Here is a 24335-nt window from a genome sequence, read left to right as displayed (position 1 = left end):
CTCTCTCTCTCTCTCTCTCTCTCTTTCTTTCTTTTTCCTCCTTCACCTTCTTTCCGTTCGATTTTTTCCTCTCTATTGATTTTTGTTTTTTTCCCTTCGATCTTTCTCACTCTTATTTTTTCCCCTTTCTTGCTTTTTATTATTTTTGCTTCTGTTTCTCTTTTGAGATAGAAAGAGAGAGAGACAGAGAGTATACACTAGACACGTATGTATGTTCTCTATTTCTCGGCAAACATCCATCCTTTTCTGTTGTTGCTGCCGGTTCTCCAGCAGGCAGCGTGCGCGCACTTACAAGATTAGGAAGTGCCGTTTATTTGTACTTGAAAGCCTCGTTTTCAGTCAGTCGCACCTCCCCTGAAATGTTGTTTGTTTTTCAGGAAACAATTAGAAGTGAGGCGAAAATTTAGGAGTACCGATGGTAAATATTGGAGGAAGAGAGATAAGAGAATTGTGAAATTTGTTTTATTTCAATGCGGAAGGGAGTTCTTTTTTCAACATGTTGATTCTTACTTTCTTTCAATTCGATTCGACATTTGTACAATGGAAAAATAACTATTCGCATTAAAAGAAATTTTATTGACTAACCATTAATTTTTAATGTAAATCCTAAAAGAAGATCTAAATGCCATTTAATAATAGTGCAAAATAATTTCAAAATCATTTCTCAATCATTTCTCCATATAAATATGAACGAAAATAATTGCTATTTCTATTATCCGAACCAGATCCTGTCTAAATTAATTCGGATAGTCGATGTTCCACTGTATTAAAGAACTAGAAATTTGCAGAATTGAATATTATCAAAGAATACAATCGAAGAATTGAATAACTATAACCGAAGAATTATCATTGTAAAAAAAGGTTTTAAGTTAAAGCTGATTATGTAGAATTGTACAATTAATTGAAGAACGGAAGGACCTCATTAGAAGTACAAAAAATCATCAACGAATTATAGCCCAATTTGATTAATTTCGGTACATTTATAATTTTGCAGCATCCTTCAAAGATTAGTGACTTTAGAACTATTCCTTTAAAAACTTGTACCCATCTAATTTATAGCGAAACTTATTTAATTTCCTAAGCGGCAGTAGATTAATGCAGCGTAAAGGACAATTGAGGAAGCTGAAGGTATTAAACAGTTGTTACGATCTTCAAAAGTCGAGAGTGTTTTAATATTTTCGAAGTAGGTTATGCATTACATCATCACTATCATCATCATCATCTAAAAATTATTTTGAAAAGTAGCACTAAACATTTTTTTAGAAGCAGTATAGTTACTTAAATGTTATGTTAAAATACTATATGCTTATGCGAATATAACATTAATTTTGTTTCATTACTCAAAATAGTACCAACGTCTAAGCATATTTTTCAAAACAAATATTCATCACCAGTACTGCATATATACAATTTCTAATTCCATTCATCAAACTAGTAGTGAATCGTATCGCAGCCTTTCAAAAATAACTCATTCTGTATAGTAAGAATCTAAATTTTCCTTCTCCGGCAAAAATAACTACTAACCATTCAAAATGAATTACCGCCACAATAAATATTATCCCTCGTTTATAATTCAATATCAACATGACAAAATCGTAAATTCATCCTAAGGAGACTTCATGCGGAATATGCGCACAGTTTCTTAAGGATGAATTTACACTTAAGAGAATCTTCCTTTTCTTCTTCTTCTTCTTCTTCATATTTAACAGTGAGAATAAGAAGTTCAGCATCTAACAGAAAGAATAGAGAAGAGAAATCTTCTTGTTCAGCATCTAATAAAGAAAAAAAAGAGAAGAGAAATCTTCTTTATCGTCAAACAGAGAGGATAAAAGAATAGAAAAGGGTAAGAAGAGAAGAGCATAAGAAGAGAAAATGATAAGAAAAGAAGAAGATGAGAAAAGAAAAGGATAAGAGAAGAAAAGGATAAGAGAAGAAAATAAGAAGAGAAAAGGATAAGAAAAGAAGTGGATAAGAGAAAAGAATAAGAAAGAGAAAAAGAAAAAAAATAAGAAGAAGAAGAAGAGAATGAAGATAGAGATGAAGATGAAAAGTGAAAAGACAGTGAATCGAATCGAAAGATAACAATATTATTGAATGCAATGAGTACCCCTGGTGTGCACCTTGAAAGAGTGCGGGAAATGGTCTTTAGGTTGGGATGCACCAGGCCAGGAAATGCACTTGACGCACACGAGACGCTGCGAGAGAGTTGGGGGAGGGGGGAAGAAAGAGAGAAACGAGGATCGGATCTGTGGTTGCCGTGGGGGAACAAGAGGGGAAGATGAGTCATCCGAGATACGGAAAACCGGTTTAACAGCCGCTTCTACTACCACTCTCTCTCTCCCTCTATTTCCCTCTTTCTCTCTCTCTTCTTTATCCCACTTTTGATTCCTTCATCTCACTCCATTCTCCTTCTTAGTTCTCATCATCATCTCGAATTTCCAATCGCACAAAAACCAAATGCTAATTTCGATTACAATTTTACCACTCTTTTCAAAAACGAATCCAAACAACACAACAACTAAGCATTTCACTTTCAAACTAATGTCCAGATTAAACTGATGCAAATTTGGATCAATTTTTGATCTGATCCACATTTTTGGAATTTCGTTGCAATTTGACACTTTTAAGTTAACAGTGTTATTACTATCTATTCTCATTTATCATTATTTGTTAAATTATTATTTTCTGTTAAAAATCTGACTCCAATTTTACACCATAAAGATTGAAATGATGTTCCAATCCCGCAAAGTGTGAATGCTAGCATTTAGAATTTTTAGTCAATCGAATCAAATGATGGTAGTCACACTTTTTGAGATTGAAACAATATGAATTTCAATCTTTAGCTGTAAAGTTGGAGTCTTTCAACGACTCTTAATTAATTTTTCACATAGCAGTGCTATGGATGTAATTTTTAATACACCAGTAACAAAATACTTGATTCCACAAGTTTTCTAAGGATATCAAATTGAGACAAAAAACGAATGAAAAGTGTTGCGAAGCAACAGTTTTGATTCTTTTTTCGTCTCAATTTGATATCCTTAGAAAAACTGTGTCAAACATTTATAAATCCTAATCTAAAAAGTTATTTTAAGTATTTCTTTTCCTCTTGATTAAAAATAAAAACAAGTTGATTTATTTATGGCAAAAGTTGATTACATTGGCCAATAAGTGATGTGGGTTAAAATTTACAACAGTAAAGCATATAATCATGTTGCGAATTACGCTTATGATATGAAGCTACACTAAACAATGGACTTGCATTGCGGTGTTATCTCAGTCATTCTCTCTGTGATAACCTCATACGTTCACCTTTCTCTCTATCCAGGTAATAGTGTAATATATCTGTCAAAGTGGAATGATAATGACAAAAAATGATCTCTGTCTCTTGATTCACAAACGATCGCTACTAATATATTATGATTGGCTGCGCCCATTACGCCATCATTCATAGAGAATTAAAAATATTTTCATAAATTACTGATTCGAATAAAAATTTAAAACTTAGATTCTACGTTTAAAATTTTAAAAATTAATTTTTTTAACAGTGACTCAAAATTATTGTAATAAAAATTGAATTTAAAGAAGAAATAAATCAATTTCGTTCATTTGAACGTTCAGAACTTTAGGATCATACTATAGGTATTATAATGTATTTGAGCAACTTATGTTCATATTATTACACTGAGTTATATATAATACATTTATACATTGTATACCATAAAGTTCTCAATTTCGTGTTCTATATTTATCCGCACAGTGAAATAGGAAATTTTAAGTCATTAGCTTTGTTTATTCTGCAATTTAGCAGCGAGATGATTGATTGCTTACATTTCTAAACGATTCTATTTCAAAATATATATGTATTCAATTATTTTACGTCTATACATTATAAAATCTATTTTTAAAAATCTAAGATAAATTCTTGCGCAAATATTTTTATAAATTCTATTATAATTTTTATATTATATTATTTTTTTAATTTTGTACATTTTTTCTTAATTTTGATTGCTTTTTTTCTAAATATTTTCCTTAACTTTTCCCTGATTTCCAGAGAGAAAATCTTCGGAAAAGTATTGTCTGATTCTTGGAAAGTATAAATTGAATATATAATTTTGTTGGTCTGTGTAATTTGATTCGAATAAAAATTACCTGATTCAAGTAAATATTTATTTGACAATAGACAAATAATTGGAATTATTTGAAGAAACAAAATTTTTTCTTAAGTGAAGAAAGTTATAATACCAAAACCTAATTAGTTAATGACTGACTAAACCGAAAATCGCAAACCAAACGACGACGAGAAAGTCTAAAAAGCCATTAACGAATGGATTTCTCGATTTAGTTTTAAGATTAATATAATCCGAGTTGATTCCCAGTTGAGAATAGTACGAGACCCCTTGTGGCGCCAAAGATATCCCGACCCACATTTGACTAAATTATACTTACAGTATGACTAAACTCAACACGAGAGGAGCAATTGTCGATGCGATACACTCTGTCATCTCTAAACACTCGCGGCTGCTTTTTATTACCAATTTCCCATAGGTCACTTTCGATGACAAATGACAATTCTCTCTTTCTAAATTAATCATATTTATGTATTTCTTCCAGAATCTAGAACTCATCGATCAAGATATTTTAAATTTTTTATCTCTTCCTCTATTGTTGGCATCTAAACTTTTCTTGTTCATAATATATTTTTCCAAATGGTAGAAAAGAATCCTTTTATTTTTCGATATCTGGAAATCTTGTCTTACATCATTCCAAAGATGATGAAATTTGAAAGACAAGATGAAGGTTTAATTGATTCTACTCTTGGGGTTAATACACATCTACTCGATTTTTATCAGATCAAAGCTTTTCTAAGAATATCAAATTGAGACAAAAAACGAATCAAAACGTCGCAACTTTTTGATTCGTTTTTTGTCTCAATTTGATATCCTTAGAAAAGTTGTGATTCTATCAAAAATCTTATGGAACATGATCAAAATTCAGTAGACGAGCGTAAATTTTTGAATTTTTCACTCTTGTCTTCAACCGAAAAGAATTTCTTTTCCCCTTCAACACAATGACTTTCGCGCGCAATTATATTACGTATATAAATATTGCCTCCTTTTTCAAACATCCTCTCCGCCACGAATAGCATTTCACCATAATAAGCATCCTCCATACGTTTTTCACCTATATTTATACATCCGTCATGCGTAAAAACGCAGGCAACATTGCATGCGAATGAGCTTGTTTGCACGAGGCAAGATTATTGCTCTTTGTGCATCAGATGGAAAAAAAAATAAAAGATGATGATGATGATGACGATCGTTTCACTGACGTTTCCAATGACGAAAAAATGTGCTAAAGTGCAATAGCTCGGAAGCAATTTTTTCTCAAATGTCAAGAAAGAAAAACCGACCTATCTATTATACATGATTAACATAATCCGCGCGAAGATTGAAACATAAACGAGGAAGAAATAATGTTTATTATACATTGCTTTGTAATGAGATGATTAAAAACAACTATTGTTGAATATAATAACAAAATTGTATGTAAATCTTTAAAAGTTGATGGAAATTTATTTTTTTATGTATTTAATCGTATTTGGAAAGTGATTTTTTGTTCTTAATTATTGACTGTTTTTTGTTTTAAAAAGCCTCTTAATTATTAAGTAGATTGTTTTAAAAAAGCTTCTTCATTACAGGCTTTGCACTCATCTACTAAAACCTACTATTTACTACTTTTTTTACGTTATGCTAACGTTATACTAACGAATTGATACCAAAAATGTGGATCAAATCAAAATTCAAAAACTGATCCAAATTTTTGGCATCAATGTGATCGACTTTAATACCAATTTGACACTTTCAAGAAAACTGTGACCTTAATATTGTTAGTACCTTTACAAATAATTATAATTGTTTATAATATTCATAATCTTTTTTAAGAAGAAAATAATTATAATGATGATCATAATGATAATAATAATAATAATGATGATGATGATGATAATAATAATGATAATAATGATGATCAGGTGAAGGAGGACAAACAAGTTGATAAAGAAGTTAAGCGGGGTTTGTTTTTGTGTTTACAGCACAGGATAAACACACAAATTGAAGAGATGGGTCGTTGGCCCTCCCTTTTGGTTTGAAAATATAGAGAGACAGAGATAATTTCACAGTGGAGTGTTTGTGGCTTTAGAAATGACGGAAATGTCGGAATGTCCTCAAATGCACCGACCTTCTATTGTTCGTGAGCGACAAGCCGCTCTTTCGATTGTTTCTTAACTCGTTTGGCACGATTCGAGCGGAACGAAGAAACGACTTTGTTCTAGTCGAATACGGGCCATCATTGCTACTTGACCTTTCCCAATGGCGCTTTTGCAAATGTCATTACACCAAGTTTGCCGCTTCGATTCAACTCAAAGGACCAAATCACACTTTCATGTCTCAGGACTAATCTACATCCAATTTCCCCTGCCTGATTGCTTTATTATATCATTTTCGTAGGTCATCATCTTAATAGAGCTTTTCCTCTTCTTCTTTTTCTTCCTTTTCCATTTGTTCTTCTTCTCTTTTTCTTTTTTGGTGACTTTCTTGTTGGTTGTTGTTAATGCTGTTATTTTGAAGCTCTTGCTGTTTACTGTTCTTGTTCTTTTTTACTTTTTCTTGGTGATTTTCTTGTTGGTTGTTGTTGATTCTGTTCTTTTCTAGCTCTTGTGCTTTTCTGGTACTTGTTCCTGTTCCTCTTTTTGTTAGTTTTCCAATTTTTTGTTGGGTCTTCAAATTCTTGTTGTCGTTCTTCAAGTTCTTGTTGACATCAAGTCACAGTTTTTCAATTTGATATCCGCAGAAATGCTCTGATTCAAGATTTTAAGTTCTTTACGCATCTAACTTAAGAGTCTCAAATTGCAACGAATTGATACCAAAAATTCGGATCAAATCATAAATGGATCCAAATTTTTAGCATCAATTTGATACTTTGAAGAAGTGTCCCCAAATGTAGGTACATTTGTGTCAATCTTGTTCCAGATCTTCAAGTTTTGAAGTGCATTTTACAGAATGTTATCAATTTAAGAAAAAAAAAGACAGAAAGAGGAAAGAAGAAAAAAGAAAGAGGAAAAAAGGATCTACCTGACTTTGATACTCAGCGACTAAAACGCAATTACTCGGCAGATACTTTGATTCATCCTGGTGTAATGAAATTTTATTGACGCTACCACACCCTTAATACAGCTTTGGGATTATAAATATCAGTTCTAATGATGAATTGCGTCGCGTGATTTTAGCAGCGACGGACTAATCTAGCCCCTTTTGGAGAAAGGCTCACGAACGCGTCTTCCGTGGGTGATTAATGATCCGGATTGGCCGATTTGACTTGAGCTCAATTGCACCATTGCATGTAGGCCTACAGCAGACTACAAAAATTTGTTCCTCCGATTAATCAGAATCCCCGAACATAAATGATGATCAACATCATCAAAAATCATATGTTTCTTTACTACCAAAAAGTCCCGAAGAAAGAATAAATTTCGCTTTCGAAGCTGAACCTCATTCAACAAACGGAAAAGAAAGAACCTGTCAGATCAAGTATATCAATAAACCAAAATTCCAATCCTACCCTTTTTCGCTCCATCTCCTTGAGAAATTCTCCTCTATTCTATAACTGTATCCCATACCCAAAAATTAGCAAATCACTCAATGATAAAACTATTTCTTATACGATAAAAATCTTCTAATCCTCAACAAAAAAAGAATGTAAAAATTCTCACATGATCAGAATGTTCAAAAAAAAAAAGTATTCAAGTGAATTTTGAAACATTACTCGAGTTGGGAATTCGAAGCACTAAATGGCAAAAATTGAGTGCAGTTGGGAGAAAGAGGGACACAAGTTGTTTTGTCCCAATGGAACTTTACCGAGAGGTAGGTAAGAAAGAGTGGAAAAAAAATCTTCGGTGTTCTTCTCTTTCAGGTGCTTTCTCTTTCTGGAACAGAAGAGGAGGCCGACGAAATAAAACAAATCGTCCACTCAGATCAAGATAGAGAGAAAGAGAGAGAGAGAAAGAAAGAAATAAAAGTACAAGGAACAGTGACGAATTCCGCAGGGCTGTGGGAATCCAACCCTCAGAGTCTGTATCAAACCGTCACATCTTTTATCTTGATTAATAAAACCTTATTAGTCGACGATTTCAGTTTCACTATACGGCAAGATAATGAAATTCTTCAAAAACTGATAAAATGTGTTAAAGTGTTCATTAGTTTTTGAATAAAAGGGAAAAATATCCCTTTTTGTAAATAAAATAAGTAAAATAATATATCATTTATCAACTGTTAGGTTTTTGCAAAATTCATCCACTAAATACTAACCATATTGAATTCATTTTGACTTCTGAAAATCTGATTCGTAATCAGCAAACCTCAAAGTGACAAATAAATTTCAAGCGAATCCGTCGATTTTTAAAAAAAAGAAGTCCGCCATATTGGATCCGCCATTTTGAATTTTGAAATTTTAACTTTAATTGACAATATCTTAGAGGCAATTAAAGATATTTTCAAGTTTCTAAAGATTTTTTAAAGGGGAAAACTAGTACTCGCAGACACATTTGCCTCAGAGCCTATACTCAGGTTTGGCACAAAACATTTTATTTTATTTTTCCCTAATTTCCGCAGACAAAACCAGATTTTTCCCTGAATTTCCTGACCGGATTTGATTTAAAGAAAATTTAAAGATCCGATTTCTATTCTCAATTCGCAATAATCAAGCCAAATCGAGAGAGATTCTAAATTGAGACAATTCTATATGGTGCTTGGTGAACCATCGAATTTCTTTCAACGACTTTTCGGATAAAGTAACTAACATCTCGAGTCTCACGTTCCTGGTCAGCAGCACTCAACTCCCTTGGGGGATCCTGAGGATTTACCTGCGGAGGTTGTGCAAGATTTATAGTCTGAAGAGGGTCGTTGGCGTCTCGAGTCTCAAAACTAAAAGAGAGAGAGGGAGAGGGAGAGATCACCTGGGAGTGATGCTGCGTTCCATAAGAATAAACCTTGCGGAAAGATGGCCGCGAATCATTGACTGAGGTTAGGTCTGCAGCTTAAGTATACATAACCAATGATGACGCATCCCAAACGACCAACTTGCAACTCCAACTTGAAAAGAGGTTTCTTTTCAAAAACTCTTTCCAGTTGCTAGAAAGAGCAATGATCGTCGCTAAAAACAAAAAATCTTCCCACGGAGATTTTTTTTTTATTTTAGATAAATCAACCCTATTTTACAAGTTTTTTTTCGAGACCTCAATTACTAAATGCAACCGTGCGCTAAACCACAAAATTCAAAAAAAGAATAATAATCGTAAAATTATCCTAAAAAAGATTATAAATTCCAAAGTGGGGGGATTCCTTTGACCTCGAAAAATTTTAATCATTTTCTTGGAAAGATTGAGAACTTTATCTTCTCGGATGGAAACCGTTCGATGGCTTCTTCTTCTTCTTCTTCATCGTCGTCGTCGACTTCGTCGTGGTTGTTGTTATGTATTGTGGGGGTTTTGCTCCGATAATTCGCGAACTGCAGAACTTTACGAACCATTTAATTTCGAAGCAACCGACGACGAGACCCAATATCTAAAGAGTTGCGCGCAAATCCCTCTCTTTTCTCAATGTAATGGTAAAATTGCGGATGTAATGGTAAAACAGACTCTCGAGAGGAATAATGGATTTCCGCGAATACATTAGCCAAACTACTAAGGGGGGGGAGGGGGAAGATGCTTGTGACGGGAACGTTTTTCCGCTCCCTGGAGACATGAAAAGCCAAAGATTATAATAAACGAAGAGAAGAGAAAATGTTCCCTAAGACACGTTATTGTTTATTCTTTTATACTATCTCGCGGTATCATTAACGGAATATTTTTATATTCTTCAATTTCAAAAAAAACATTTCTTATTGTTTCCAAGAGTGTATATTATTATTATTTGCCATTATACTAAATCGTATGGAATAATAGACGAATACTTTTTTTTTATTATTTCGGGAACATTAATTTTTTTCCCTGTAAGAAAAAAATGGAGTAGAGTAACTTTTACTATACATTTATGGTAAAAGGTATTAAAACTGTTTGGAATTTTTACGCTTTTCTGCGATTATAATTGTTACTATTTTATTTTTTTTTATTTATTCAAAACACTATTGAAATAAAATTTAGCAAAAACTATTTAAATAGTATTTTAATAGTTACTCTACATTCTTTCTTTCCTTGAAAAAAATTTTTCCTACTACTTAAAATAACGGAAAAATAGAAAAACAAACCCCATATATATTTCGAAAAAAAAACACAAAAATAAATGTCAAGAATGATTTAAAAATATATTATTTTCAAATAAAAGTCTCTATCCCAACAAATATATTTTAGGAAGACGAAGAAAAAAGAAAAAATATCCTTGAAAAACTTCTGATTGTAAAATCGGTAAGGAAACAAACTCTCCTGGGAAAATAATCTCAATGGACCGTGGAGTTGAGCAATACTCAAACTTCCTCGTAAATCATCACGTCGAAAGAAGGCGCGTAGGCAGACAGATCGCGAATGTCCGCTTTATATATATAAATACTACCCTTTTGCCTTATAGCACAAAGGCCTTTTTTTCTCTTCAAAAAAAAAACTTTTAAAATTATCAAACAATATTTTGCTTACACTAAAATTACGTGATTTCCAGAGAGAGTCCCTTTTAAGAAATAAATCGTCTCGAAACTTACCTGAAACAGAAAAGAAAAATCAATGATTAAAATTTAGTCAAGATACTGTTTTTTAAATTTGTTTTTTAACTTTAATTAATCAATTTCAATTTTTTAATTTTTTTTAGTTTTTTATTGTGAATAATAAGAAATTTTATCATTTAGAAAAATACAAGTTTTCTATATATTTTTTGTTATTATTTCGAGTATTGTTACACAGTTTTTCTGAAGATATCAAATTAAGAAGATATCAAATTAATCAAAAATGTTGCTTCGCAACACTTTTGATTCGTTTTTTGTCTCAATTTGATATCTTCAGAAAAACTGTGAATTAATATCACTATAATTATTACTAAAATTACTATTATTATTATTACACATTTTTTATTTTAATATCTTATAAAAAAAAGTTTCGAGAATAACGTATAACGCTTTTCGTTGTTCCACGTAACACCTACGCTTATTGGCAACCTGCCAGAAGGGGAGAGAGGAGAAAGAGAGAGAGATCGAGAGAGAAAGACCTCGGGCACTATCGTTACTGCACGCTAATCGAAAATAATTGCATTCTATCAGGTAACAGTCATCTTCATTCATAAAATTATCTCTCATCTCGAGGACGCTGCCAACGCATATACACACTACTCGATGACCTTCGATTCTCCCTAAATCCAAATACCGGAAAACGCACTCATATTTTCCCAAACATCAAAAGTTTACTCTTTTTGCAAATAGTTTTATTCAAAAATAACATTTTGCATTTAAAACCTAATTAATTTTAAAATTAATTTCTTTCATACTTTTACCTCAACTTTTTTGGGTTTCAATATTGTCAGAGGTCAAGAATGAGAAACATAGTCTTGAAATCTAGGTCAAAAAGCTAGCGTAAAGCTTTCAAATTTTTCAAATAAAAAATCGAAAATAAAATTTATCAGCCCACTTTTGACTAAAACTGTGTTTACACATTAGAACAGCAGAAGGTTAAGCTTCAAAATAGGCGAACATAGTAAAATTTTAACTTTGAAAAAATTCAATTTTTTCAATACAATTTTAATAAAATATCAGAATTCAAATATTCTTAAAAATTTTGATAAATTTCTGTGCAGAATGTCTATTATTTTTACGTTTCAAAATTAAAAATTTTAAATAAATTTAGTTATAATTAAATTTACAAATGATTGCAGAAATTCAATTATTTCCAAAATAATATAAAATTCTCCGCAGAACTTCAATTTTGTACAAAATATTCTAGAAAATCTTGTCAAAAATGTCAATTATTTTTATAAGTAATGAAGTTCTTCTCAAAATTCAATTATTTTCAAAAATTTTCTATAAAATTCAATTATTTAACAAAATTTGTAATAAAGTTCTTCAGAAGCATTCATAACTATTTTTATAAATAATATAATCCTTTGTGTCAATTCAATTGTTTTCAACAAATTTTAATTAAATTTTAATAAAATTGTTTTGAAGAAATTCAATTATAATTTCAAAAATTGGTTGGAATTCAATTACCTACTTTGAATACAATTTTTAAAAAAATCTTTAAAAAATGCAATTATTCTAAAAAATTTTATTAAAATTCCACAAAAGAATTCAATTACTTAAAAATTTGTTCATAAAATTCTTTAGGAAAATTCAATTTTAAGAAACATTCAATTATTCAGTAAATTATTTATTTACAGTTTATTTGTATTTAAATAATTTAATTCTCGTCAAATTATCTAATAAAAATTGTTTCAAAAATTAATTTCAGTTACAATTTGAGATAATAATTGAATATTAAAAGCATCATAGCGTGAATTTTTAAAAATAATTGAATTTTGAAAAGGTTTCTAAATAATCTCAAATTTTTCATACTTTTAACTAACAATTCTATAGAATTAATTTTTTCGAAAAAGTTTAATTGAATTTTTTTTAAAATTATTTTAAGTTTTTATTTTCTATTATATTTTTAATTGATGAATTTCCTAATCATCGAATTTTCACGTAAAATTGAATGGATTTATAAATTCTCAATTAGAACTTTTTCAAAAATTATTAAAAATATCAGATTTAAAGGACAATTTTAGTTAAAATTTATGGAAATTAATTAAATATTTATTAGAAAAAAAAGTTATTATTCATGTTTTCGAATAATTTTACAATTAAAGAAATTCGAAAATAAAAAGTATTAGAACATTTTTTACACTGAAAAATAAATTTATTTGATTCAAATGACCGATTAATTGACTATTATCAACTAAATATTTAATTTAAATCAAATAGTATTTATTTGAGTCAATTAAATGGTATTTGCTTTAAATACTAAAATTATTAATTCAAATACCATTTAATTGACTCTAATAAATACTATGTGATTCGAAATAAATTTTTTTCAGTGTAGTATCTAGTAATTTTGACAGTAAATCAGAATATTCTTTATGGTCAGGGAAAAAGTGAAAATTTTCTCTGAAAGTCAGGGAAAAGTCAGGAAACAAAAAGTTTTATGGAAACTCTGTATAATTAACTTGAATAATATTTATTATTTAATTCAAATAAAAATTCATTTGATAATAGACAAATAATCAGTTATTTGAATCAAATAAATTTTATTCACCGTAAAAATTACAGATATAAATTTTTATCTATATAAACAAATGTGTATATAGAAAGAAAACACGCAACTTGTTTTTAGAGAGATAGAAAGAAGGAAAGAAAGAAAGAAAATTGTTTGAAAAGAGCGAACGGCGCGGCGGAAGTGTTGGAGAGAAACTGAGGCAAACTGGTTTTATAGGTGAGTTATCGAAGTCTAGGAAAGCAACCGACGGTGATTCACTGAGTGCTTTTTCATTGCACACCGGTAATAATGGCGTTGACGGGTGTTCACGCCCGCCTAAACGCACTTGAACACTTCAAATCGCAAATGAGGGCGCCCACGCAATACACCCACAATATCTCGCGAATTATGGAAAGAACCATCTTCTTCTTCTTCTTCCTCTTTTTCTTCTTCTTCTTCTTCTTATTCCTTTAAACATATTATACGCTCAAGAAACAACTCTTCATCTTCTCATCCTTTTTATACACCATCAAAACCACCAATTATCCTTCATTTTTTTATTTCAATTCGGAAAATTCACAACGGAGATGATAAATCTTGAAGAAAAAGGCTATTTGATATAATTATATAAACATAAAGAAAGGGGATTTTTTTCTGTATGAAAGAATAGGAAAAATGTTTGTATATATTAGGTAATCACGGCGTTTTCATCAAAAAAGAAATTTTTGGATTTCTTTCTACTATAAATGTAGGTTTTTTTTTAGTAAAAGCAGTAGATGTTTTTTTAGTATTATTGAGGATTACAAGTTGAAAGGTTGTGCATAATTGAAGGTCTTAAGAATAGTGAGTGTGATGGTAGGGAATCGGTCGTTATCGTGAGATTAGATATATACACCGAACCGCGTGCTCGCGAGGGGGGAAGTATAATCATGTACAAGAATGGCTTCTATTAGTTGTTAAATGAGGCTCGCCAATATTGTTGTCCGCCTTGTACCGATGAAATTGTTATTTATTATCGTACCACTTAGCATTGTGTAAATTGTTCTGATAAATTGAACAGACCGTTGTCCGTAACAGTTCATTAGTCTCGCTTGGAAAATGGATGTATCGTTTATATAGAAAGTTGCTAAGAATCCTACTATCTCGCGGAAGATAATATGCACACCACGCTAGCTATATTATACTTTTATTATTATCATTATTATTATTAGCATCGGGGCGCCCGTTACGCCAAGTAATATCCTATCGACTTCATAACTCGATATAATACTTTGTATAGATTAAACACTTCGTAAAATAACTTTTTCATCACATCATTATTCTTCTTATTAATAATAGATATTCATTACAGAGAAAAAATAGTCTGGAACTATATTTTTAAAGTGGCGTGATATTGTAAAAAGACCATAACATTTACAAAAATAGAAGAAGAAATATTTTCTCCGAAGGTTTTTCTACAATAGTCCAACTCTGTAGAAACTCGATAAAATTTAGGCTTAAAAATAAGAAAGGAAAAAAAGAACTTTTCTCTAATGGTACCTCTACAATGTTCGAACATTTCAGATCCAATCGTTTGTAAGACAAAATTACAATTTACTCCAAACCTCATCACGTATTTAAAAAATAAAAATACCAGATACATTCGCGAGCAATCGAACTAAATTTAAAACAACGAAAAATAAATGCTCCGAAGAAAAAGAGAATAGTGTTTTGTCTGTAAAGGTCGGGCAGCAGCAGGTTTTCTTTATTTTGCCGCACGGTGAGTTTTCTTTTATGAATGCACACGCTGCTCTCGAAGCATTGCCTTTAGACAGAAGCAGAGGTACACTCGACTATTTTAACCGTGAAATAACTCAGTCCCTGTCAGCTTTTCGAGAATAGAGAGAGGGGTGAGGTTAGAAGAGGTTGGAGAGAGGGAGAATGCGCCATGATATGTGGCCTCCTAAAGATAGAGCATCCAAAACAACCATAAACCCTTTTTGCTCTTTTCGCATCTCTCTTTCTTTCGTCTCTCTTCGTTTTTTACTTCCACCCCTCCTCACTCTCCTCATTCTTCTCCACTACTGTAAATGGCTGTATGTACCGATACCGACTTTTCTAAATTATTCAAAGAACCATTGCTCTTCTTCTTCTTCTTCTTCTTCTTCTTCTACTTCTAAAAGAATAATAATACTTCAATAAAAGGAAATAAGAATACATCACCGGGAAAGGGAGAATACATCAATAAAACATAAAAACCAATAGAGGGGAAAAAAATACACAGCAATAAAAAAAATGCATCAACGGTGAAGAGGAATAGATATACAAAAGAAGCCACAATGTTACAAAACTATATCATTTCCGATTGTGTCTGACTAAAACATGTTCTATTGTACATACATTTAAATTGAAATTTCTACTATCCGAATGGAAATTTCCTCTGCACAAAAATTATAGAAGTATACAAAAAAAATTTTTTCAAAAAGAAGTGAATATTTTATTTTAGAATTCTAATTCAGAATTATAAACATGAGCAAAAGAATAAGAGGAAACTTTGATGAAACAAAAGAAATTGATCTTTTTGAAAAAAGTACCCTATTATGGAAATTGCTGTTTCTTTTCGAACTCGAATTCTTAAAACCGTAAATGATTCTTTCGCGTGATCTGTAGACTTTTAGTGCTACAATTCAACAAAGGACAATAAAATTCTGAATTAAAAACACCTTTAAAGGTGTTCAGGAGTAAAAAGTTTCCACTTCTTCCAGTGAATAAAACTATTGCACAATACAAAAACAAGAAAAGTGTTTACGGCATTTAATTGAAGATTCATCTGGACAGTTTTGAAGAGTTATACAACCGCGTTACGTATGGTTACCGTTATTACCATTCTATTGCTGTTGATTCCGAGCGTAACGAGTGGTTCACACGTGTCCCAATACGTGACAACGTGCATAGATATCGTCTTAGCGAAATATACATGTTTATACATATTGTTTAAGTATATAAATATTTCAAGTCTTAAATAGTTTATGTATATATGTATTTTTGTTTCAGAATTTAATGTTTTCACCTTAAAGGGTAGTAACAGTTTTTCTTCCACAAAACAAAAGGATAACAAGGTCAATGTGATAAAAAAGCGTTGGAAAAATAAAATTATAACTGAACTGATCTGCTAAAATCCATCACTCTCAATTGCAGGTGTTTATCTGCAATTACATAACAATAATAACAAAAAATCATTGAATTGAGATAGAGGTTCAATCATTTGCAAAATGGATTGGACTATAGAGGAATTATGCTGGATCTCCAGCATCTTTACCCCACAAATAATCTCCTCTACAGTCCAATTCCACTAAAAATTTAAAAATCGAACCCCAATTCAATCCCAAAAAACTTTGAGATGATATAGGTATTTTTTCCTAATCCCAAACATGTGGGAAGCAGAAGTAAAGTTCTCGCCACAGTTCAAGAAGGGGAGAAAAATATTCGGGGTAAAATGGTTGTCGCGCAACACCTGGACCTTAAAATACACTATACATTATATACAATACATATTGAAGAATTAAAGATATATAAACTCGCGCTCACTCAATCTCTCGACTATTATTTTAATGTGCCTTGCATGAATCAGCCAATTTCACGACGGGATTTCATGGAAATAGACACCCCCCTTCTCACCCCGCTCACTGACATGTTGTCCAGAGAAAATGATTAACTGCAACAACGTGTTTTTCTCCCGGATCTCAAGGTTTGTGAAAGTTTTATTTTACCATTGATGTTGTACGCGCGCACGACTTATTACAAACACTTATTCCCTCATCATTCAAATGTATATTATAAAAACACAATTCCATTAATGTGCGATTGTAAACGCAAAATTTATGTAAATTAAATAAACAAACTGCAATCAGCAAATGTAAATACTCGAAATAAAGGGAAATCTCTCTTTATGAATTGAACTGTAATAATTATTTTTTCTAAGAATATCAAATTGAGACAAAAAACTAATCAAAATAGTTGCGATAACAACAGTTAGCTTTTCTAAGGATATCAAAATTGAGAAAAAAAAACGAATCAAAAGTGTTGCGAAGCAAAATTGATTCGTTTTTCTGCCTCAATTTGATAACCTCAGAAAAAATGTGAAATAAAATTTCAAGCAACACACTGTAGAATTAACCCCATAAAGAAAACTTTCAGTCAAAATATTTTCCATTCGCAAAATAAAAGACAGAAATGGAATGAAGCCAACAATAAAAATTTCCGAATATGTCGCATATATGCGACTAATTTTGCAAATGTGCTTCTCAAAAAGAAAGGGCTGACAACAAGACAGAGGGAGGGTAAACAAAAAATGGAAAGTATCGCTTTTTGTGTACTGGGCAAGGTCGTTACATACATCACATTGTTTAAAAAAGATCCCACACGCAACAATTTTTTCTTTTTTTCATATTCCTCTCTTTTTTTTTCATTTTTTGCATTTCCTTTCAAATTCCTCTCTCTTTCTTGCAACTTCACGTGCTGGACTCCCATTCATCCGCTACCGTCGTTATTATGAAATACAGTGGTTATTATACCGTTGCGTGACGTCACACAGGTGCAGCCTGACATCCATATGCGTCTTGTGTAGGCTCAAAACGAGAGAAAACTCTCCGCATATATCCCCGCATTAAAAAAAAAAAAAAAAAAATATCCTCCATATTTTCATTCCTATTTTTACACATTCTCTTTATATACCTATATATACACAATGATAATATAATAAAATATATACAATTTTAAATTCTTAAAATCAGCAAAAAAAAAAAAAATAAATTTACTTTGTCTCAAATATAATAAAGGGGAAACAAAAGAGCGGAAACAAAAGAAGACATTTTGCAACAGTTTTTTCGTAAACGGAATTAAACGATAGTTTTAAGAATTATGAAGTAAATTGATTATTAATTGAAACAAAGGCAGTTCCAAACAAGTAGAATAATAATAATTTTAAACCGAATAATGCTTTATTCATCTGTGAGCAAGGTGAATAAAGAACAGATTATAGCTCTAGGGGAATAATGAGTACGTTATTGACCCGCGATCAGCATCAATAAAATTTTGAACCCTTTTTTCCATGACTATAAGAAAAATTTTTCTAGATGAATTATTTTATAATTATATCATTTAATAAATGAAAAACTAAAACATCTTTTATTTATATAACAGACTTTGCACTCGATAATTAATTTTAAAAAAGTAGTAAAAAAGTAGCAGTCGAAAATTTCCTGATTTTTTCCTAATATTCATCAGAAATATTTACTTCTTTCTTATCCTGCTAATAAATTGAATTCCTGCAACGAATTTTATTATTCATGAAAGAATTTAAATATTTATAAAAAATATTTAATTCTTGCGAACAATTTTATAAAAAATTTTATTATTCATGAAAATTTATGAATTCTTACAAAGATTTTTACAAACGTTAACATTTTTGACAATAATTGAATTTTCGTCTAGTATTTTATTAAATTTTTTTGAAAATAATTGAATTCCTAAAAAGCATTTTATTATTTATGAAAATAATTGAATTCTTGCGAACGATTTTAATAGAATTTTTTTAAATAATTGAATTTCCAAGAAGAAATTTATTACTTTTAAAAATAATTGAATTCTTGTTATGAATATTGTTATTTATGAAAACAATTGAATTTTGCAAAGAATTTTATTAAAGTGCCTCAAAATAATTGAATTTTCGGGAATAATTTTGTTTATTTTCGACATAATTGAATTCCTAAAAAGATTTTTATTATTTACTAAAAAAATTTGAATTATTGCGAAAAATTTAATTAAAATGTTTAAAAATAATTATATTTCTGTGAAAATTTTTGTTATTTTTAGAAATAATTGAATTCTTCATAAGAATTTTATAAACATTGTTTTAAATAATTAATTTTTTCGAAATACAATAAATATTATGAAAACTTTATTATAAATAATTGAATTCTTTTGGAAAACTTTATTTGGAAAACTAATTGAATTTCTCGATTAAATAATTTAAAATAGTATTGAAAATAATTTAAACTCTTTGATGAGTTTTATTATTTATCAAAATAATTGATTTCTTGCTTAAAACTTTTTATCAAAATTTTTTAAAAAAAATTATACTTCAATGAAAGATATTATTATTATGAGTTAGAATTTCCATGAAAAATGTTATTATCATGAGTGCGAAGCCTGAAAAATTATATTATTACATCTACAGTGCAATAGAGAGTGATTAATGGAATAAGCATTGCAATAATTTCAATGAAATAGAAAAAAAAAGAATAAAAGTTTCTTTTAATAAGAATTGCCCCCATGCATTTTGCGCAAAAGTTTTGCGACGGCATGAAATTGAATTGTGTTGTGATATTAATGAATTGAAGGGTTATCGGAGAAACATCGCAAGTGAAGTGAGAAACGCATAAGAGACAGAGCAAGTAAGTGAGTGAGTGACTGAGTCAGAGAGTGAGAGAGAGAGAGAAGGGAAGAGAAAGAGAGTTAGTTGAGCATTGCTTCTATATGTACTTCGGAAACTTCGTTCATATGCGCTTCCGTGCTAATTAATTGCAAAACTAGTCTCTCAGAAGCAAGCATCGTTGCTTATTAATCTAATTTTCGCCAAGTTTGATGCCCCTCGTTATACCGATCGTCGACTTTGAAAAGGAGAATTTCTAGAGTTGCGCACTAACCAGACTTTTCATACACGTACATATACATACTGGAAATCGCAAAAATATTTTATTATCAATTGGATCTCAAATTTTATTACCAATTTGATCCAATTTCAGCTAAATTTTTATATCAATTAGATATTAATTTGGTACCAATGTAATATAAATTTTGGTGTCAATCTGATCCAAATTTGTTCCAATTTGGTAGCAATTTAATATAAATTTTGATGTCAATTAGATCTAAATGAGTTCCGCAATTTGGTACCAATCTGATACTTATAAATTTTAATATCAATTTGATCCAAACTTAAGTATCAGTTTGATTATAAGGTTTACTACAAATTTGATTCAATTCATTCACTATTAACTCGAAAGTATAAAATTGCAAACGAATTGATGCCCAAAATGTATATCAAATAAAAAATTGAGCCAAATTTTTGGTACCAATATGATCCAATTTGGTATCAATTTGATACTTTCAAAAAAACTGTGATTGGTACCAATTTGAAATAAATTTTGCTCTCAATTTGATACAAATTTTATAGTGTCTATTTGATCCGTACTTTGATTATAAAGTTTAATATCAATTTGATTTCAGTTGGTCCTAATTTTAGTGCCAATTTGATCCAAATTGATATAAACTTTAGTTCCAATTTGATACAAATTTCAGTGTCAATTTGATGCAATTAAAATCTCAAAGATAAATTAAAGAAATCATCAAAAAATCGTACAAACCGAGAGAAAGTAAGAAAAAAATGAAAAATTGCCGACAAAAATACCATCAACAGATCATATCTTAACGAGTAACTTTGCCGCCGACTTTATCTCCTCCACATTTAGCGTAAAAAAAACTATAAATACAAGAGTCTTAAACATATATATTCCGTTTTGCAAAAGTTCATTGCGTATATATATTATATGCGCGTTCGGAGTGTGTATTGGATATTCGATCGCGAGCCGGTTTCTCTCATGCCATTGGTCAGTTGGAGAAAGGGTTGGATAACTGGGGCCTTTGCGTGGAAACACGAGAGGAAAGAGGCGAAAGAGAGGTGGGGAGGGAGAGCATAAAGGTAAAAGAAAGAAGGGGGGCGAGACTTCAACAACAGATGCGAGATGCTGCATCTTACGTTCGCCTTTTCTCGCATGTAACGGGTTGTTGTCCAGATGAGAGTGAGAGAGAGGGAGAGCCTCAAGAGCCATCACGAAAGATGCAACAAATGTTCTTTATGTGAAAAAAAAGAAAAAAGAAACCAAAGCCCCTGGTGATCCTTCTTTGATAATTGGATAATTATTATCTGGATCAGAGGTGATTGAAAAACATCACACTCGAGAATGTAATTATGAAAATTATTCCGCCATCTAATTGCTGTCGATGGAGATTTTTTTTTCTTTTTGAAAAATGATGTTGTATATAGCTTTTCATCTATTTTTGCTTCTTTTGATCTGTTTTGAACTATTTTTGCTTCTTTTGATCCGTTTTGAACTGTTTTTGCTTCTTTTGAGCCATTTGATCGATTAGATAATTGTTCGATGCATAAAATTGTTGTTCGATGCATTAAATTAATGTTCGATGCATTAAATTAATGTTCGATGCATTAAGTACTTGATCGATGCATTAAACAGTTCGATGAATTGAACAGTTGTTCGATGCATTAAATAGTTGTTCGATGAATTGAACAGTTGTTCGAAGCATTAAATAATTGTTCGACGCATTAACAAATAATTACTTGTTGTACAAACAAATAGTCATTTGATATTGCAACAACAAACAACGCAACAAATGCAAATCATTTATAATTGATGTGTTGTGTTGCATGTAAGTAGTTTGGAGTTTGTATTCGTCACTTTAGATATGTCCTTTCCCTTATCGAATCTCACTTTCGTTTCCTGACGATGGTTTTGCGAAGGTGTCTGAATCAGAGTTCACTGCATCGTTGATAGAGTAATGGCCCTTGTGGTGCGTGTCAGTTGCACGTTACATTTCGCTTTGTATGTCATTTGCGCCACTTGCACAGCATTTGTCATCCGGAAAACCTCGATACATAGTTTAAAATCCGATAACATCTCTCTCGGTATATAACGATGTTGTAAAGATTCAATGCGATGCATTGCTAATGCATCTTCACCAATATAAACCCCCTTTATTTGTATATCTTTACGCTGTAATCTAACCTGAAAACACATCTATAAGCTAATAGCATCCAATGTATCCAATTCGTCCGATAGATCCAATACAACCATTGCACCAAAAACTAATGTTTGAAATTAAGAAACAAAAAGAAAAACTATTTCAATAAAAGCGAACTCAAAGCGAACTAGAATTGAACAACAAGGATTTTGTTCCAATAGGAACGAATTAACAGATTCCGAAACATCAGCGTAAAAAAAGTACCAATCTCAGCACTAGTAATTTGGTTCCGAAAATACCGAAATTAGCTCTAAGGAACCATTTTTCCAACAGTGATTTGCTTGTTGCTCCAGAAGAACAAAAATGCAGTAAAAGCAGCAGCAATACCGCCGGGTATAGAGGACGACAATTACACCTGTTCTGCTAACATCGACATATATCTTATTCAAGAATTGAGACTCTCGAGCCTCTCAAGTTGGCTTTGGATTTCAGGAAAAGAAGCCGAGAGAGAAAGACAGAGAGAGAAAGCTGAAGAATTAGAGAAGAATAAAGAAAGTAGAGGAACGAGAGATGAAATGAGAGTGAGGAGAGATGATGCTGCTGCCGCTGCTTGGTCTCTCCTTTGTTCCCACGTTGTACTCTCTTCTCTTCAGAAGCGACCTACCGTCGTCAGTCCTTTCAAGATTCACCGTTACACAAAGGGGAAACTTTCAGTCTCGAACTCCGCCGCGCAGCATTATACACACACACACACACTCACACACCATGAAAACTTACATAGACGAAAGAAAAACAATGACAAGTATTTTATTACTCCAAACTCAACAAATATTTCATCTACATATATATACTATTTGCATTCAAGAATTAATATTCGCATAAAATATTATTTCTCTATAAATATATTCTAAACATATTCCTCTGAGAGTACTCCACTATGATACTTTTCTATGAAAATACTCCTCAATAATCAATACAGTTTTTCTACAGATATCAAATTGAGACAAAAAGTATCAAAATTGTTGCATTGCAACAATTTTGACCCCAATTTTGATACTTTTTGTCTCAATTTGATATCTGCAGAAAAACACTGGAAGTATCCTTTAAAAAATCATAATAGTAGAAAAACACTCGTACCGTTAATTTATTCCCAAGCGATAAGAAAATTGAAGGTCCAAATTGAACTAAAGTGTAATACACACGCTCACACATGTATATACAAATATAAAACACCGAACAAGTTCATGACTCAGGTTATAAATATTGACAGAGAGCCATGAGGTAATCACAGGTAGCGAGAAACAGCACTGAGCGCCTCACATTTAAAATTATGAAACCTTTCTTTTTATGTAATTCGCCGAGAGTGTATTTCCTGGTAAATTGACAACGATAAATTTCGGCAATGTGTCAAAGCAGTTAAAAGAAGTATAAAATAAAAGAAGGTGGGGGAAAAAAAACCATGATCACAAAATGATGAACCAGTCTAATCATCTTGGAATTTTTACTCTCTCACATGATGCTTGGTGTATTTAGAAGAAAGAAAAAAAATGTTACGACTGACAAAAGAGAGATGAGATGAAAAAAAGAACATCAAACAATCACTATATATAAAATTCCAGGTAGAGATGCGATCGTAATTTTAGATCTTGATTGATAAAATAAATCGCGACGTGTGGAGGGGGAAAAGAATTTGTATGAAGACTTTAGAAAAGCAAAAAACACTAATTTAATTATTTTTTTAATTTTGAAAAATATTGTTTAGTATAGGTGAACCGATCAGTAAATTTTGCTGCTAAAATACACAAATTAATCGGTTGTTTGCTTAATACACCAACTGATAAATGCCCCTCAATGAAATCAGCAATTAGTATAGAAGCTCCAACTCTTCGACACGATACATTGTACACTAATCTTCACTCGACATAAAAATTCCAAACTAATAAAAAAAAATTCCTCTATAAACTTTTTACTGTCCAAAGGGGAGTATGATTCTCGGGAATAAAAAGTGGAGAAAAAATCCAAGGCATTGTAAGACGCATATCTAGTGTCGGTTCAAAGAAGAAAAGACCCTAAAACAAAATTTCAAGGAAACCTAACAGGTTCCATTCGAGGAAATAAGGGTCTTTATGATCGACATGAGAAAAAATAAAAGGGAATATAGAAGTGAAATATAAATCAATGCTATACTATTCCGTGGTAATATTATAGAGACAAGATGTCCTGAAAATTGTTAAATTTCAGAAAGATATTTCTCTCTCTTGCTCCTTCTTTGAGATACTAA

The 24335-nt window shown here is 31.1% G+C and overlaps 1 protein-coding gene across 4 annotated transcripts in view; it reads right to left on the bottom strand.

Annotated features, from left to right (window-relative positions):
- The window catches only part of LOC122511834 (protein scalloped), a 194332-nt gene that overhangs the window by 150796 nt on the left and 19201 nt on the right, over nt 1-24335 (bottom strand). The window lies entirely within an intron of this gene.

This window comes from Leptopilina heterotoma, unplaced genomic scaffold (genome assembly GCF_015476425.1).
Source record: "Leptopilina heterotoma isolate Lh14 unplaced genomic scaffold, ASM1547642v1 Lhet_90, whole genome shotgun sequence".
NCBI lineage: Eukaryota > Metazoa > Arthropoda > Insecta > Hymenoptera > Figitidae > Leptopilina > Leptopilina heterotoma.
Note: the sequence above shows the minus strand (reverse complement) of the source record. Positions and strands in the feature narration are given on the sequence as shown.